The 15,495-nt window shown below is 39.8% G+C and overlaps 1 protein-coding gene across 1 annotated transcript in view; it reads right to left on the reverse strand.

Annotated features, from left to right (window-relative positions):
• DPP10 (dipeptidyl peptidase like 10) overlaps positions 1 to 15,495 on the reverse strand; it is a 582,520-nt gene that overhangs the window by 359,744 nt on the left and 207,281 nt on the right. The gene's annotated exons all lie outside the window — the stretch shown is intronic.

Below are 15,495 nucleotides of genomic sequence, written 5' to 3' on the forward strand. Positions count from 1 at the left end.
GATGACCTTTTGTCTTAAGCTGCTAAATCCCAGGGTGCTGTTGGTCAAATAATGGGAAGAGAACTATCTCAACACTGATAGATCCTTTGCAGTAATTTAAGGTCCATCTGAAATCAAAGAAATTCTCTCTCTCTTGCACAAAAATGATTTTACTGTGCTGATGCCGCTGTGACAATCTGGGTTATTTGAAGAAGCCATTTTCCAGTTATTGTATTGGAAGTCAGTAATTACTTTTTCAATAAAGCAACTACAAACTGTTAAGAGAAAAGTGGGAAAGCAAAATAAATTAGCATAATGGCCTATCCTCAATTAAACTAACATAGTAAGAAAATAATGATTTAAGATAATTTAAGAAATAAGATTCTACAAAGGGTGTCCTTTAAACTACCCTCAAATCTATTTTTAAAAAAGAAGCTTTAGATGCAGCACTGGTGAAACAGACAGGCATATTTTTGTTGTCATCTTTTGGAAAATAGTATTCTTCATTACTCTTCCCTCCCCAGCCTACTTCTTTCTTTTTTCAAACAAATTTCAAACAGCAAGAATTGTGCAACTCTGAACTCTGCTTGTTCTGTCCCTTCTGAGCCAAGTCACAAGGAATGGGAAAGAACAACAGGAAAAACCCAGAATTATAACATCCATAATATATTATTTGCTCTTAGTGGAAACAAGCTAATATCACATCCCTTCACATTAGCATTTAATTGTCACTAATGTATTATGAATTGTTGCTGCTATACTGCAATAGGGTAAATGAGAGAAAAAATAATGCAACTGCAGATTCTTAATGTCACGTAACATAAGTGTTATAACGCAATTCAGTGGGAGGAGCTTCCCTTACAACATTAATTAAAAGTATGACACGCACGCCTGTGCTGTATGCTTTTCACTGTATGCATCGTGGGACAAAATTGTTTGCATATTATGACTAAAACATGCCTGATTTAATAATGCTAAATTCAACACAGGATAGAAAGGCTTACATTATCCACTGATTCTAGCTTCAAGAAGTGTGTGAAACTGGGTGGCTGTACCAGCAGAATTATTTGAGGCAACAAAGCCATGTTTCATGTTTAATCAAAAGCCACACTGTCTGGGATTCCTCCAGACATAAAATGAGGCATGTTCGGCTGCTACTCTGCTCCTTGAAAAGCTTTTGAACACACTCATTTCTTCCATCAGAATATTGCACAGTGAATTGTCACGCAGGTCCAGTCATGCCAATGGAGTTGTGGTAACAGCATTAGAGGTGAACATAAGTCTGAGTTACATCAGACCACCACCTGTCCCCAGGAGCAGATAGCTGTTAGTGCTCTAAACAGAGCAGATCAAAGAAATCTGCACTGATGAGCATGTGGCAGGGCAGAAAATGTAGGTTTAGGTAAGCTCTGACTAGGATTTTTCTTTGATTCAAATCTTTCAACCTATTTATAAACAGGTACCGATGCAAAAGAGCCTGAAATTAGTGTCTATTGCATAGAGCAAAAGGAAACACCAGGAGCCGGAAGGGAAAAAGGTGCCATCTTCTCAAATCCCCATTCAATAGCTCTGGCATGCACTTGGCACAGACTGTGTGTGTGAATTTATAAAAATACAAAATACAGAACTGAATAAAAGAAAAAAAGTTAAAGAAATAGAAGAAATATAAAAAAGAAAAATAGATACATTACATCAATCCATAATAATCCATCAACATCCCATCCACCCTTCCATGGCTCCCCAAAGTTTCCCATTCCTGCTGCATATTCTTTTTTCCCCTAACTATTCAAACATTCAAATTCTACTCATAAACTGTAACTGCTGAGTTTACTCCAAACTGACTAAAGTTGTAACATTTTTACAATGGTTTTTTAGGTAGTCTACAAATGGCTTCCATTCATCTTTAAAACTTTTCTCCTCTTTGCTCTCTAATTTTGCTGGTTAAGCTTGCTAATTCTGCGTATTCCATTAATTTCATCTGCCATTCTTCCTTTGTAGGTGCTATCTCCTCTCTCCATCTTTGTGCATATAGATTGTAAATTCTGCTGCTCTTTACATTGTCCTATCCTATTTTATATACAAACAGTGAACTTACTCTTCTTATGTAGCAAAAGTGGGACCATCCATACACAAGAGTGACCAAATAAATCGCAATAGGATAGCAAAATATTCAGGAAAAAACTTAAGAGCAGGGGAAGACCTCAAAAACAGCCCAGTGAGGAATGAAGATGTTCAGTGAGCATGGAATGCTGAACTCCTATTACAGAGCAGATGTGTGAAAAAATAGGAGCAGAAAGGGATGAAAAATCCTGGTGGAGGGCATCCATGGGCTGCAGGTCCAATGCAACATTTGGTGGCAGGTACCACCTGTTCCGTTCTATTAATTTTATATTGTTAAACAACAGTGGCAGCTTTTAGCAACATTTGGTCATAGTCTTGAAAAAACTGTTGTGGCTTAAGGCAAATTGTGTGTCTCATTCAGATCAACTTTTTTGACATGTGCAATATGGGTGGAGGTATTATTTTTTCCCTCCATGTAGCTACTCTTTCAATCACTAGATCTCCTCCCCCACCCCAGAATAGCTTCTTCAGTCAATGGAATATGACAGTGAAATAAATGTGTTAATGATTCCTGATGGCATTACCTTCTTGTATGTGTTGTGTAGTTGAATATTTAATACACTGGCATACTAAGAATAGCGTGACATTTTATGATAATCATTTTGCTGAAATGTTGCTCAATATTTAAATACCGTTTCTTGAAGTGAGACTGGCAAATAAGTGTGTTGCCAGTTCCCAAGGGAATGTGAGACAAATTGATTCTGACTTTAGGGGGAAGATTTGAGCTGAGCACAATTTGCGTAATTAAACCGACCTTCTAGTTTCTCACTGGAGAAACTCAATAAAGTCTGGAACAACTCTGCAGACCAAACTTTGTAATTCATCAAATTGTGCCTGCTTTGAAATATGCACTGTTAGTTGAAATTTCACTGATTTGTTGTTTTACAATATGAAATATAATGGAGTTTCTTCCTTCTCCTTTTTTGGAGTTTCTTTCTTCTCCTTACACCTTAATAATGAAAGAATGTGCATATCCCTAATAATGCTGTTGTAGTCCAATTCTCATCAGCCACAACCAGCACAGCCAATGGTCAGGAATGATGAATGTTGTAGTCCAACAACAACTGGAGAGCACTATGTTGGCTACCCATGATTTGGGGCAATGGTGCTATTGTTGTTGCTGTTTTGCAGGTTAATACTTAGAGCTGCATTCCCTAATCCTGCAGACGGATTGACTACAATGCCCATCATCACTGAACATTGCGTGGCGATTCCCGCCTCCCACCAGTTGGAATAAAATAAATACACAGGACACCAGAATTTAAGGTTAATGGGCAAAAAATGGCCACAACTTTATTGGCTTTAGGCATTGGTCCTATCAGACTATCCGGGATAAACCGGAAGGGGTTAACACCAACAGGGGGAGCCCCTGAGATGCACATCCCTAGGCGCTCCCTGAGGGATCACCGATTGGGAGTGCGCTTTAGGCCCTAGCCTCCATAGGTTTCGGACGAGGCAATGCCCCCCAGAATCCTTTATCGGACTACCCCTAAATATTTGGGGGAGGTGATGGCGCTCCTTCCCCCCGACTCATCAGCATAATAATACCCCTACCAATGCCTAACCGCCAAAACCAAGGGGTTGTGACGTTTTGCTACGAGGTAGGCGAAAAAACCAAATGGCTTTAAAAACAATGCCAATTAGTCAAGTGGAAAAACTCCTACCAGAACCCTTGCGGTGATCAACCGAGGTCCACAGCAAAGTCAGAGGGAAAACTAGAGGGTGGGTGGGTGGGAAACCGCAGCTGAAACGAAGAGGACCCCCAGCCGATTGGCTGGCCCAGGGTATGACGCGGCCCGAGGATTCCCCTGATCGTGCAGGGCTTCAGCCAGCCCCGTGCGGATGTTAGTGGGCGTGAGCCAACCCCCCCCCCCATGTCGGGAGTGGCTTTGCCTATGCAGGCTGGTGCTAAAGAGAGTGGAAATTGGTTGGGGAAGGCTGATTTAGACTTTTAACCTGAAGATATTGACAACTGATTTAAACCTATTTTTTTGCACATTAGGGCTGACATACATTATAAGTAATCAGTATGACTATTATTGTACTTGCTTTTTTATATATGTGACTGTCCACTGAAGTGACTCTCCGCTCATCTGTTGTAGTTCTGAAAGCTCTGCTGAAACATTACTCTAACTTATGTGCTAATCCTATGGATCAGCATTAGATGCTATGGGGCAACCAGTAGTTCATGACACAGCAGCTGAAGCGGCATCTTGTAACTGGAAGGTTACCCACTTTCCATAGCCTCCTATGTTAGAGAAAAGAGTGGTGCTAATTTCTTCCAGTATTCCTTACTCTGAAGGAATATTGAATATTTATTAATCATCAATATGGAAGGGAGTGTGGGCCCTTCAACCTCTCCCTCTCACTTACATGCTTTTCTCCTTGGTATGGTTCTGTCACACTAGGCAAGGGGACCGCAAAATTCCTTCAAATTTGCAGAACTGGAAGACACTGAAGTGAGGCCTTCTGTTAGTGGCAAGCCTCTATTCTTAATGTCCCAATACTTTAATAAGCTTTGAATCAGACTTGAAAGAGTAGGAGTACTATGTAATTATTATTACTGAAAATATCCCATACAATCCTAATGATCAGGCCTGGCTTGAGTTATCTTCTACCAACTGGAACAAATTAGTTTGATTTACTGTATGCTCTACCGAAAAGGGATGGTTTGAACACTTAAACTGTTCTGGTTGGAAGATGATATACATTTCTTAAGTGAAACATTGCAGGAACACACATTAAGGACTTAGCCAAATCCATTTTCCCCTAGATGATAGCATACTATATAGCTAGTGTTCCATGCTACATTTTATAAATGGTAGAAAAGTCAATTAAATATTTATGGCTTCTTGGTTCACATTTATTGCTTATTACCAAATTCTAATATGAAGGATCCCAAATTTAAAGGCTGAATTCCATCTATGTGTAGTGATTATACAAACCTTTATTCATTTCATTGTAGAACCATTTCTTATAGAAATAATCAAGTACATATAAAAATCATAGGCCTCTGTCTTCACTGCAATTCTTTTTTTTACTGCTGCTACTAAACATTGGTTTTGTGCCAACAGCATGCTAGGTAATGTAATTACTAGTTAGAGATTTTGGGGATTGCCCATTTTGAATATGTTCAACACTACAGGTTCAAGAACATATGTGATATGGCTAATTGATGCAATTGCTTGATGTGTGCAGATGAGCTTTCTTGTCTTGGATGATGAAGGAAAGTAAAACAAAACTCAGCTGGGATAGTCTGGGCAACCTTTGGGTTGTAGCCAATTAAGTAATTCTGCTGCTCCATATAACTCCTCCCCCTCCACTTACAAATATGCTTTGGTAATTCCCCAACACCAACATGTTTAAACTCTTTAAAGCAGTTTCAGGATTCTGATACATTGGACTAAACCTCTCAGGATGAACTACAGAACATCATGGCTGATATGGAGAAATGGGAGGGGCTGCTCAATCCTGTGCAAACTTTTTGGAACCACATCCCATAGATCTCACTGTGTTCAGAAACAGTGAATTTGCTCCACTGCCACCTGTACCTGAAGGAGACTCTGAAAGAAATTTATCAAGGGAAGTGGGTAAAGAGGTCACCTGTGGTGCAGTCAGAAGCCACTTGAGAGTGGGCTGGGCCAATTTAGGGCTGCTCCAACCCTTCACTGTTCCCTTTCTGTTCAGTGATACTCTCTCTGTACAGTGTGGTCTGCCGCTAGCTGGGGCCACATAGAAATTGTTTGGGGAGAATTCTCCCTCTCCCTTTTTTTCACCTACTTCACATTGCAGGGTATTTGTTAGCTCATTTCATCGGTGAATCTCATCTGATTGACAATATTTCCATTGCTCAATTTGGTTTATCTGGTCAATTGCTCACAGAACTGGGGGAAAATATATATGTTTGGCATATGTTCTCATACCTTAATTCGGTTAACCTGGTTTGATTGGCATTGGCGTGCTTAATTAAATCACTCAATGTGGTCTCACTGGAATTAGTTGAATTTGATCAATTTCTTCTCATTGACATTTAGTGCAAACAGATGAGCAAATTAAGATGTAATCCTATGCCCCCCAAGTTAATGAGGAATATTGGGTTTGGGGCAGTCAGCACTTATACTCGAAGGTTGGGGAGGGGGTTCTCCAGAGTGTTCCCAGGGATGGACAGGTACACATGGGTGAACACCTGGCTGCAGATTCATGGTGTACATGCTTAGCCCTCACACCCCAAGGTTCATCTAGCAAGAAGGGAGAAGTTCATTCAATAAAATGAGTACAACAGCTGACATGCCCAGGGCATTGTAAGAGGGGTGCTCCCCTTAATATGATGAATAGACAAATCTTCTCTCCCTTATTAACTGGCTTTCAATAAACATAACCACTGTCCAATATGCTGCTTTGTGAGTCTTCTTTGGCAGTGAGAGTGCAACAGACACAAGGATTATAAAACCCATTTTGTGCAGGACTGCTACTCTTTTACAGATTTACCAAAAGCATAAACAGTTACATGCATTCTGAGAAATGAATATCAATTCACTGGGGCGGAGGGAGGAATCTAGGTAAATTCTGCGTTGAGATATTGGCATTCTGTATAACAATGGAAGGGTGTCATCACAAGCATTTCTAAAGTACTGTTCGGAAACAAAAGGTCAATGTTAGCATATTGATGCTGGAAACTCAAAGACGAGCTGTCTGTCAGTTTTCAAAGATCAAGCTGATATGATCTAAGGATTCCCCCTCCCCCTTACTCTTTCAAATACATGGAAGCTATGATCCTAAGCATACATTATTTGGGACTTATTTATTCACTGGGAATTATCTGTATGCCAGAGCCAATTCAAACATCCCTGTTGTGGTGTGTGCTGCCACCAGAAATGAAAGCTGTGATAAAATAGACTCCTAAAAGGTGCAGAACTGGCACGGGTACTTCACACATGATTCAGTGGACCAACCTAGAAGGGAAAATTATTTGAATAGTTTCACAATAGTGGCTGATTTTGGTGGACAGCAACAGTACAAAAAGACATTGCAATTAGTTACTTGAAGCACTCTGTAACACTTTGAAGAAAAGCGAAGAAATATGAATGCGTCTCCACAGTTGCTCTTCACCTACTGTATAGTAATAATGTTCACGACTGGCAGCCAGCCTTATTTTTGAGCCCTCTAACGCACAGTTCAGGAACACCTTGGGGATGGGAAAGAAAAAGGTTGTCATTTCCACCCTTCCTTCCTCTTTTAATCCTTTTCTATATCACATATGGTGTTTGCCATCTTTGCACCATCTGAAGCAGCCAGTTCCTTCCTATAAAGGCACTGTGGAGTCTTTGATATCCTGAAGCATTGATATCTGCTGGACCATTCTCAATTTTAAATCTAAAGAAACATAACATAAAGAAGCAAATGCAATTTTCCATTTAGCTGAATAGAACACTCTCCCTTTTCCATTTGTCTCTGAGATCCTAAACATCCAATTTACAAAATACCAATCAACATTTATAAGCAAATATTATGAGCTTGGCTTTCCATAAAGCTCCAGATATTTCCTCTAACAACATAAGAAATGCCAAAGAACTCAAAGCTGACAGTTCATAAATAGACATCACGAGGAAGGGACCTTGTAGAATCAAACAACAGGTGTTTGGGGTTTGATTCCACAGATCATAAAAATAAGTAATGAGTCACAAAGCCTTTTCCATGAGAAAAAGTAGTAGTAGACAAGATGTAGTGAGGTGCTTATAGTTTCTCTGGCCACTTTGTGCCTACTATGTCTCACAGTACTGAAAACCGCTGCTTGGCAGAGTGTTCTGCTAAAACGTGGATGGCTAATCTATGACCATCCTACACTGTTGAATTTCAACACAATGCCAATAAGTCAGGGATGTCCAGCAACATCTGGAGGGTTTATAATTTATTTGGCAGAGTGGTTATTATCTAAATCCTCATTGCTTTCTGCCACCTTCATCCCAATGCTAGACTTATTATTATTTATGAAAACTATATACTGTACCTTCCTACATCAAGAGACTACGGGGGGGCGGGGATTACAACATAGAACACACAACAACAACAACAACAACAACACATGGACACATCACTTTAAAAGGACATGGATTGATGAACAGCCAAATGGAGTAATGTTCCCATCATATTCAGCAACTAAAATCCAATTCCAACAGAACAACCCCAGCCTTTGGGGTTATGGGCAAGAAGAAAGCCCATTAACACTGGGAGAGGCTTTGAGAGTTGGCTTTATGACAAGCAAACATGCTGTGGCCTAATCTGAAACCCGCAATACATAATATATGCAAAGTAGTTCAATAGTATAATATGCAAACATCATTTGCTCCAATGTATTCATTCAGCGTTTTAATTTAAATCCACTCCTTGTGGCTATGGTCCGGTATGAATAGCTCAGCTGCCTTTGCGTTTCAAATCAAGTCATTTGTTATTATGATGATGGACTGTCCTATGAGGCTTTTTGCTAGAAAATTGAGAGCAGCAACAGAGAAGCTAATGAGTAAAGCAATAAGGTACAGTTGGATCCCCTTCACTGCCATGTATCTCTCAGGAGGGAGCATCTTCTTGCTGAAAGTGACTGATGCCCACATTGGAATACAGCATATATCAAGCTGCTATCATTTCACAAGTGTTCATATTTATTTCAGATGTTATTATCATCTTATCTGACAAAACAATCTTTCTAAGGTATTCAGAATTGCCAGCCTTCACTCAGTTAACATAAATTTCATATGAAGCTAAAACTGTTTATGAAAGTTCAGTAGTTCAATATTCCACTGTTATTGCTTTTCCTTCAAAATATTCTAAATGAATTAGCTCTGGAAAATGGGATTGACTGGCCATAATCACAGTGCATTTTTGTAAGCAAAAGTGCACATTTTTACCTAGCTCTCACATTTGGGTAATTTACTATATTTGAATTGGTATAATAACTTTCCCCTGCAATCATATATTTTCATTTTATTTTGTAACCATTGAAGTAGCGCTAAATGCAATTATAATAGAGGGCTGAGGAACAACAAAGTTTCTCCATTTCCTAATGCAGAAGAGTGGAATGAAAATCATGCCTGACAATTTGAAGGCAGACCCTTCATACCAGAAAAGGCAATAATCCTGGACAAACCATTCCATTAGGCTTTGTCCCTTAGGGCTGCTTAACTCTTTACAGTAGATGTGAGAAAAGTAGTCTGCAGTGGCTTGTACCCAGTAAATTTACTACTGCTCTTTGCATTTATATCTCACCTCTTTTTCCCAAGGATTTCGCAACTACCCTGTGAGGTAGGTTTGAGGGAGGGGCTCTGACTGACTCAAGGTGACCCAGTGAGCTTCATGGCTGAGTGGGGGATCTGAACCCTGGTCTCCCAGGTCCTAATCTGGGGTTCTAGCCACCACACCACGCTGGCTACAATGTGTGAGGTGGCTGTATGAAATTTCCATTGCATGTACATACTGTAATAGAAATACAGTACAAAAGGGGGGAAAGTTCAGTGTAGAGCACATCATCATCATTTGCTGTATGCATGCTTTGTGATGTGTAATGATCACATTGTGGTCCCAGGTTCATCATACCAGCTGCAGATCTGAGGGGAAATTGGCCAGCAAAATTTTAAAAAATCAGGCAGTGGGATAAGAGGCACTTCAAGACTTGTACTACCTGACAAACTTTTGAGTTTGTGGGATTTTACGAATGGGCACATTTCTTTGTTTAAACACACACAATATATATTCACCAAACACACACACAAACACAATAGCAGTGCCCCACTGTTGTTTCTCAGCAACTGGCATTCTATGCCTTTGAACAAGTAGATTCAATTCGGCCATCAAGGCTATCATGGGCTGCTATTTCCGTTGTTGGAAGCAGCAAGCTTCTGAATACAAGTTGCTGAGCCATGCAAGTGGGGAGAGTTGCTGCTGCACTTATGGGCTTCCGATGGGCATGTGGTTGAGCACTGTGAGAACAAAATGCTGGACTAGATGCTTCTTTGGTCTGATCCAGCAGAACCCTTATTACGTTTTGATGTAAATTGTCAGTGATATGCCCAGCATCTATGAATTCCCCTTCGAAGCAATCTAAGCTAATAGTCTTCATCAGTTTGTATGGAATAGAACTCCATAGATTAATTGCCCATTGTGCAAAGAAGTACTTTATTCTGCCCCATGAACCCCTAGAGAAGGCTTGGATGATAGGAATGTCTGTTATATTTTAAACTTAATTGTGGGCTGTTCTTTCTAACGTAATGTACAGAGAGATGTGTCTACCATTCCACTGAATCGCCTTCATCCCTCTATAAATATTCACCTAACATTACTGCTCTCCACTATGTAACCAATTCATAATTGAATAAACTCTGCTCTAAAATGTGATTAAATGTTACTTATAAGAATCTGTCCCTTCCTGATGTATCGTATTGGTTTATTACTTACATACCCGCAGGCGAGCCTGCTGAAAACTAATACATAAATTCCATCTTGATTCATATTGCATGATGCGGCTAAGAAATACAGTCCCAAATAATAAGAAAAGCATGGGTAGGTGACAGTGTGTGACACTGTCAATATTGTAACTGTATCTCCAAAATGTACATGAATAGGTGAACGAAATTGTTATGCCGTGGAGGTAATATTACTCAGAAAAAAACAAGTTTACATCCTTACATTTATTGTTACATAACTAAACGTACAGTACCTGTCAGTAATAAAAAGCACCAAATTTATCAGGGGCATTAAGACACAACTTTAAATCAACACATCTTCATAAAGCTTCTACAGCAAACGTTAAAAGGAAAAATTATGTACATGCCTTTTAGGAAGGTACCGTATATTACTGTGTCTTTCAGGTGCTACGTGGAGGGTTAATGCGGCGTTCTGACTTCTTATGGTTTCGCAACTTGGGCTCAGTCTGGAAACCATCTCCTAGCAGAAAACAATGCACCATTCTATCAGAATTAGGGTTGCCAGCATTTGATGAAAGGCAAAATTTTGGAATCTGGGTGCGGCCTAAGTGAAGGGCCTGTGATTTAAGAATGGGTGAAAGGGCCAGGGCCAGTGATAAATGGATGGACTGTTGTTGTTTTAAAAAAACAGCAACATAGAAAAGCAACTTGGGGCTGGGTGTTGAATGTGTTGATTGGGTACGAGTGGGTACATATGATGGGTTTCCAGAAGCTGTGGAGTGAGGGATGGAATGCAGAAGAACTAGAGGCTGGGGAAGCAGTAAGTATTGAATATCCAGACACTAAGAATTATGTATTGGTAAAATTGACAGGAACTGGAAAATATATTCTTTACCTCTGTGGCAATCGCCTCCCCTCCACTTGTCAGACTACCTACCTATCTCTCCTCCCCCTCTTTTACTGCCATAAACCACCACCTGATTTGCCAGTTCAGCTCTGAATTCACTGGAGGAACCATGGACCATTTACTTACAATTCCTCTGTCTCAGTACAGTGGAACCTCGGTTTTTGAATGTAATCCATTCCGGAAGACCGTTCGAGTTCCAAAATGTTCGAAAACTCAATATGGAGCCTCAAAGCAAAAATAATAATATGAAAAACTAAATACGGAAGCCGCCTTGGAAGTTTGACTTCCAAGGCACATTCGAAAATGGAAACATTTACTTCTGGGTTTACAGTGTACGAGTTCCGAATCGTTCATCAATGGAGGCATTCGAAAACCTAGGTTCCACTGTATCTTTTTGGAGTAAAAAAATGACCTATTTCATATTTTGATAAGAACAGATTTCAAATCGTGCTAGCTTGCTGTGTTAATTAGGAATAGGAGCAGCATCCCGCAGTTCCCACAAATTTAGTGGCTCTACATCTATGGCTGAAATTTGTCTTATTTGGAATCTAGGCAGAATACATTTCCTTTGGTTATGTTGCTCATTTGCTACAATTAGGTTTAATGGAAGCTTTGCCGCATTCCCAGGACTGAAGACACAAAACAATAAAAGGGGGTTAAAAGGTCATGGTTTTTTTTTAACGTATAAGGATGTACAAAAAGTAGCAGCTACACATAACTTTTCCACCCATGTGGGCATCCTGCAGACTTACAGAGAGCTGAAATAACCTCCTACTCTTTTCCTTAGCCAAGTGAGTCCAAATGCTGAATCAGTCATTTAATGGACCTGCGAACAGTGTTTCATTGGCTCACCTTACAGGTGAATAAAAGAGGCATCTGACTGCTACATCCCATCCTACCTGGACAGCTTTAGAAAAACTCCCTTCTCAAAGTGGGATGGCAATGAGAGATAGCTTGGGTAAGCACCCCTTCACTGTCAATATGCCTCAGAGTACTCACTACTACAGCCCGTCTTAACATCCAAGCCAGCCCACACAAAGCTGTCAGTTCTGATCAGCAGTAAGTTGATACATCCACTTAGAGTGAGATCAAAGTGCAAAACCATATTGCTGTACACTTTTGCAGTGTGGAGTAGTAAACACACACACACAAACAAAATTGGTGAGAATCACACACCCCACCCCAAAAAACCCTACTCAACTGGCAAATGGACAACTCGTTAAACTACACTGCTGTATATTGGGGTTGCAGGGCCCATAGAACCCAATAACTAGTTCTAGTTCCCCAATGGAAATATGTACTCAGTGTCTGTTTCTCAAAGTGAAGAGATTTTCAAATCCAATTTGAGATATGACATAACTGGCGTAAAGAGTTGGAAGCTTCGGAAAATAGCAAATGTGAGGCTTATCCACATGGATTTCCCCCCAATTCCCTTGATCTTGATAAAAAGTGAGTTTTAAAAACCCTGTTCTGCTAAAAATAGAAACAATTCTCATGTGTTATAAGCATTATTATATGTATTATGGTACGTGTATGCATCAGGTTTCCTAAAGAAATCAGATAAATACAACAGTACATATAACTCTGTAAGAACACACAGAGAATTATGCTGCAGAAATACAGTTACACATGAAGCTTGACCCTTTTCTGCATGTTACTTGTATAGCACACATTTCAATTGCATATAAGTAGGTTTTAAAAAAGCAATTAACAAGTGGCTCAAACAATGCACAAATGATAAGTGGGTACTTGACGCAATAGTTGGTCTGAAGCAGGCAAAGATCACTCTGCTTGCATCTGCCAAAGTCTGTGCATAAACTTTGAGGTGCCTTACAGGAAGTGATTCATAAATGAAATAAAAAACAATTCTCTTTAAAACAGATTCCTTTTCCATCCCTAGTAGAGTGGAGGAACAAATTTCTTCAAAGAAACAAAAATCAAATTTAGGATGTCCTTTGCTATTTTATCTTCTCCTGCCTACCCCACCCAACTATACTGCTACAGCTATATTTTGAAACCCTACTGAGTTTCACATGTGGCGCCTAATGCAGAGGGCAAAGGTTGCTATTAGGCAAACAAAGATAAGATCTGCTGAAGACAGATCCAATTGCGTGCCTAACTGCATTGCAGCTCAGGTCTCCATCATCTTATCACCTGCTCCAGCATAGGTGCACTTGCTCTTAACGTTTCCAAATTACTTTCTCTCTTATCCTATGTTGTGGAAGTAATGTGGACAAATTGGTTGAAAGCCTTCTCAAACTGATGGATTTTTGATCAGCTCAGCAGGCCACGGTATTTGCAGAAAGGTCAGTTTGCTGCAGCCATCAAGCCCACACATTGAATGCAAAAATCCAAGGCAGAGTGCCAGCCTTAGACATTAAGCAAAATATGGATTTTCTCAGGACTCCCAATTCCACACAAAACACTAATGACACACCTACATGAAATTAAAATGCAAGGGGGAAACCCTGTAACTATCTGTGGCCAATAATTCCAACCACATTCCCTATACTAGCAACCAAAAATAGCTAATAACTCAAGTCACAATCTTTTGGCTATCACCCTCCAGCAAAAGCTGAAAAATGTGGGAGCCAACTGAGCAGACGGCATCAGGAACTACGTTCATCTGCAACTAGGTATCAAAACGTAAGGGAAGTTGTCAGAATTATGTGGAAAAGACAAATGCTTCACCCTGCTGCAGCAAGGGTCTGCTGTTCTTTGCCTGTGGCTAAAGACGAGCCTTAGTTTAGAGAGCCTCAGGGAAACTTAGGAACAATTCACCTAGCCAGTTCACAGAGCCCCTCCATTTTCAGCTGATAAAACAGTCATAAGAAAAGAGTCCCAAGTGGCACTAAAACAGCGGTTTTATAATTATTTCAGCTTCAAGAATGGTTCTGTGAACTGACAGTCAGTTAAGCATGTATTATTAGATTTCTTACCCACGCTTCACCACAAGGTCCCAGAGTGGGCTACAACAAAATATACAATTATACAACAACTAAACCAGTTGCAACCAAAAAACAAGGGTAAAAACCATTCAAAACAGTTCCACATATTAAAAGAGTTAAAAATAGCTCCAATAAAGATGCAGACTGGAATAAGAAATTAACTATCTTAAAAACAAACACTAGGAACAAGAACTGGCTGCTATACCAACTAAACCCTGGTTAGTTCTTGGTTACAGCTAATGGTCAGTGAGAAGATAACTTAAGCACAAACCCTTTGTATGACATGGTAAGTGAAATCTTGGTTTTGCACAACATGGTGCAACAAATAAAAGGACCGGGGAAGAGTGAAGTGGCTGGGAGCCCCTATCTAGCACCCGGCACATCTGTGCAGTCTTGCTAAGCAAATGCAAATCAGGCCATTGTTTCATTTAGAAATAACCAACTCATCCTCTGTCGTCCCTTTCTCCAACATCAGGGTCTTTTCTTTTTTTTTCTTTTCTTTTTTTTTTAATATAATTTTTATTAAGTTTATAGTGTACAAAATCCAACTTCCAAACACTTATTTCCATAAATCTAGTGGACTCCCCCCATCTTCCGAACACTGCATTCTCTGTAAATTTAAAACCTCAGCAAATTGTTAACTTATTTTAAACATAATAATATATCTTCCATTTTATCGTGATATCTGGTCTCTAAACATTTCAGTCCAGATCCATTGTTTTAGTTTCAACACAATAAAATTATTTCATTACACCACTTCTGTCTTGTTGTTCCTTATTTTCCAATTCAAAAAATTAACCGATGCTGAAGCTGTAATTTCCTAAAAAGGAGCATTTTTTAACATTCATACAACCTATAATGCCTTTTCAAATAGTCCTTAAATTTTTCCCAAACTTCCTCCGTTTCTTCTTCTCCCGAGTCTCGGATTCTGCCAGTCATTTCAGCCAGTTCCATATAGTCCATCAGCTGCGTCTGCCATTCTTCCAATGTGGGTAAATTTTGTGTCTTCCAATGCTTTGCCATCAGGATCCTTGCTGCTGTAGTAGCGTACATAAAGAAAATTCTATCTTTCTTGGCCACCCTCTGGTCTACCATGCCCAGGAGGAAGGCCTCCGGTTTCTTGGGT

This window comes from Podarcis melisellensis (genome assembly GCF_964234715.1).
Source record: "Podarcis melisellensis genome assembly, chromosome: 1".
Lineage (NCBI taxonomy): Eukaryota > Metazoa > Chordata > Lepidosauria > Squamata > Lacertidae > Podarcis > Podarcis melisellensis.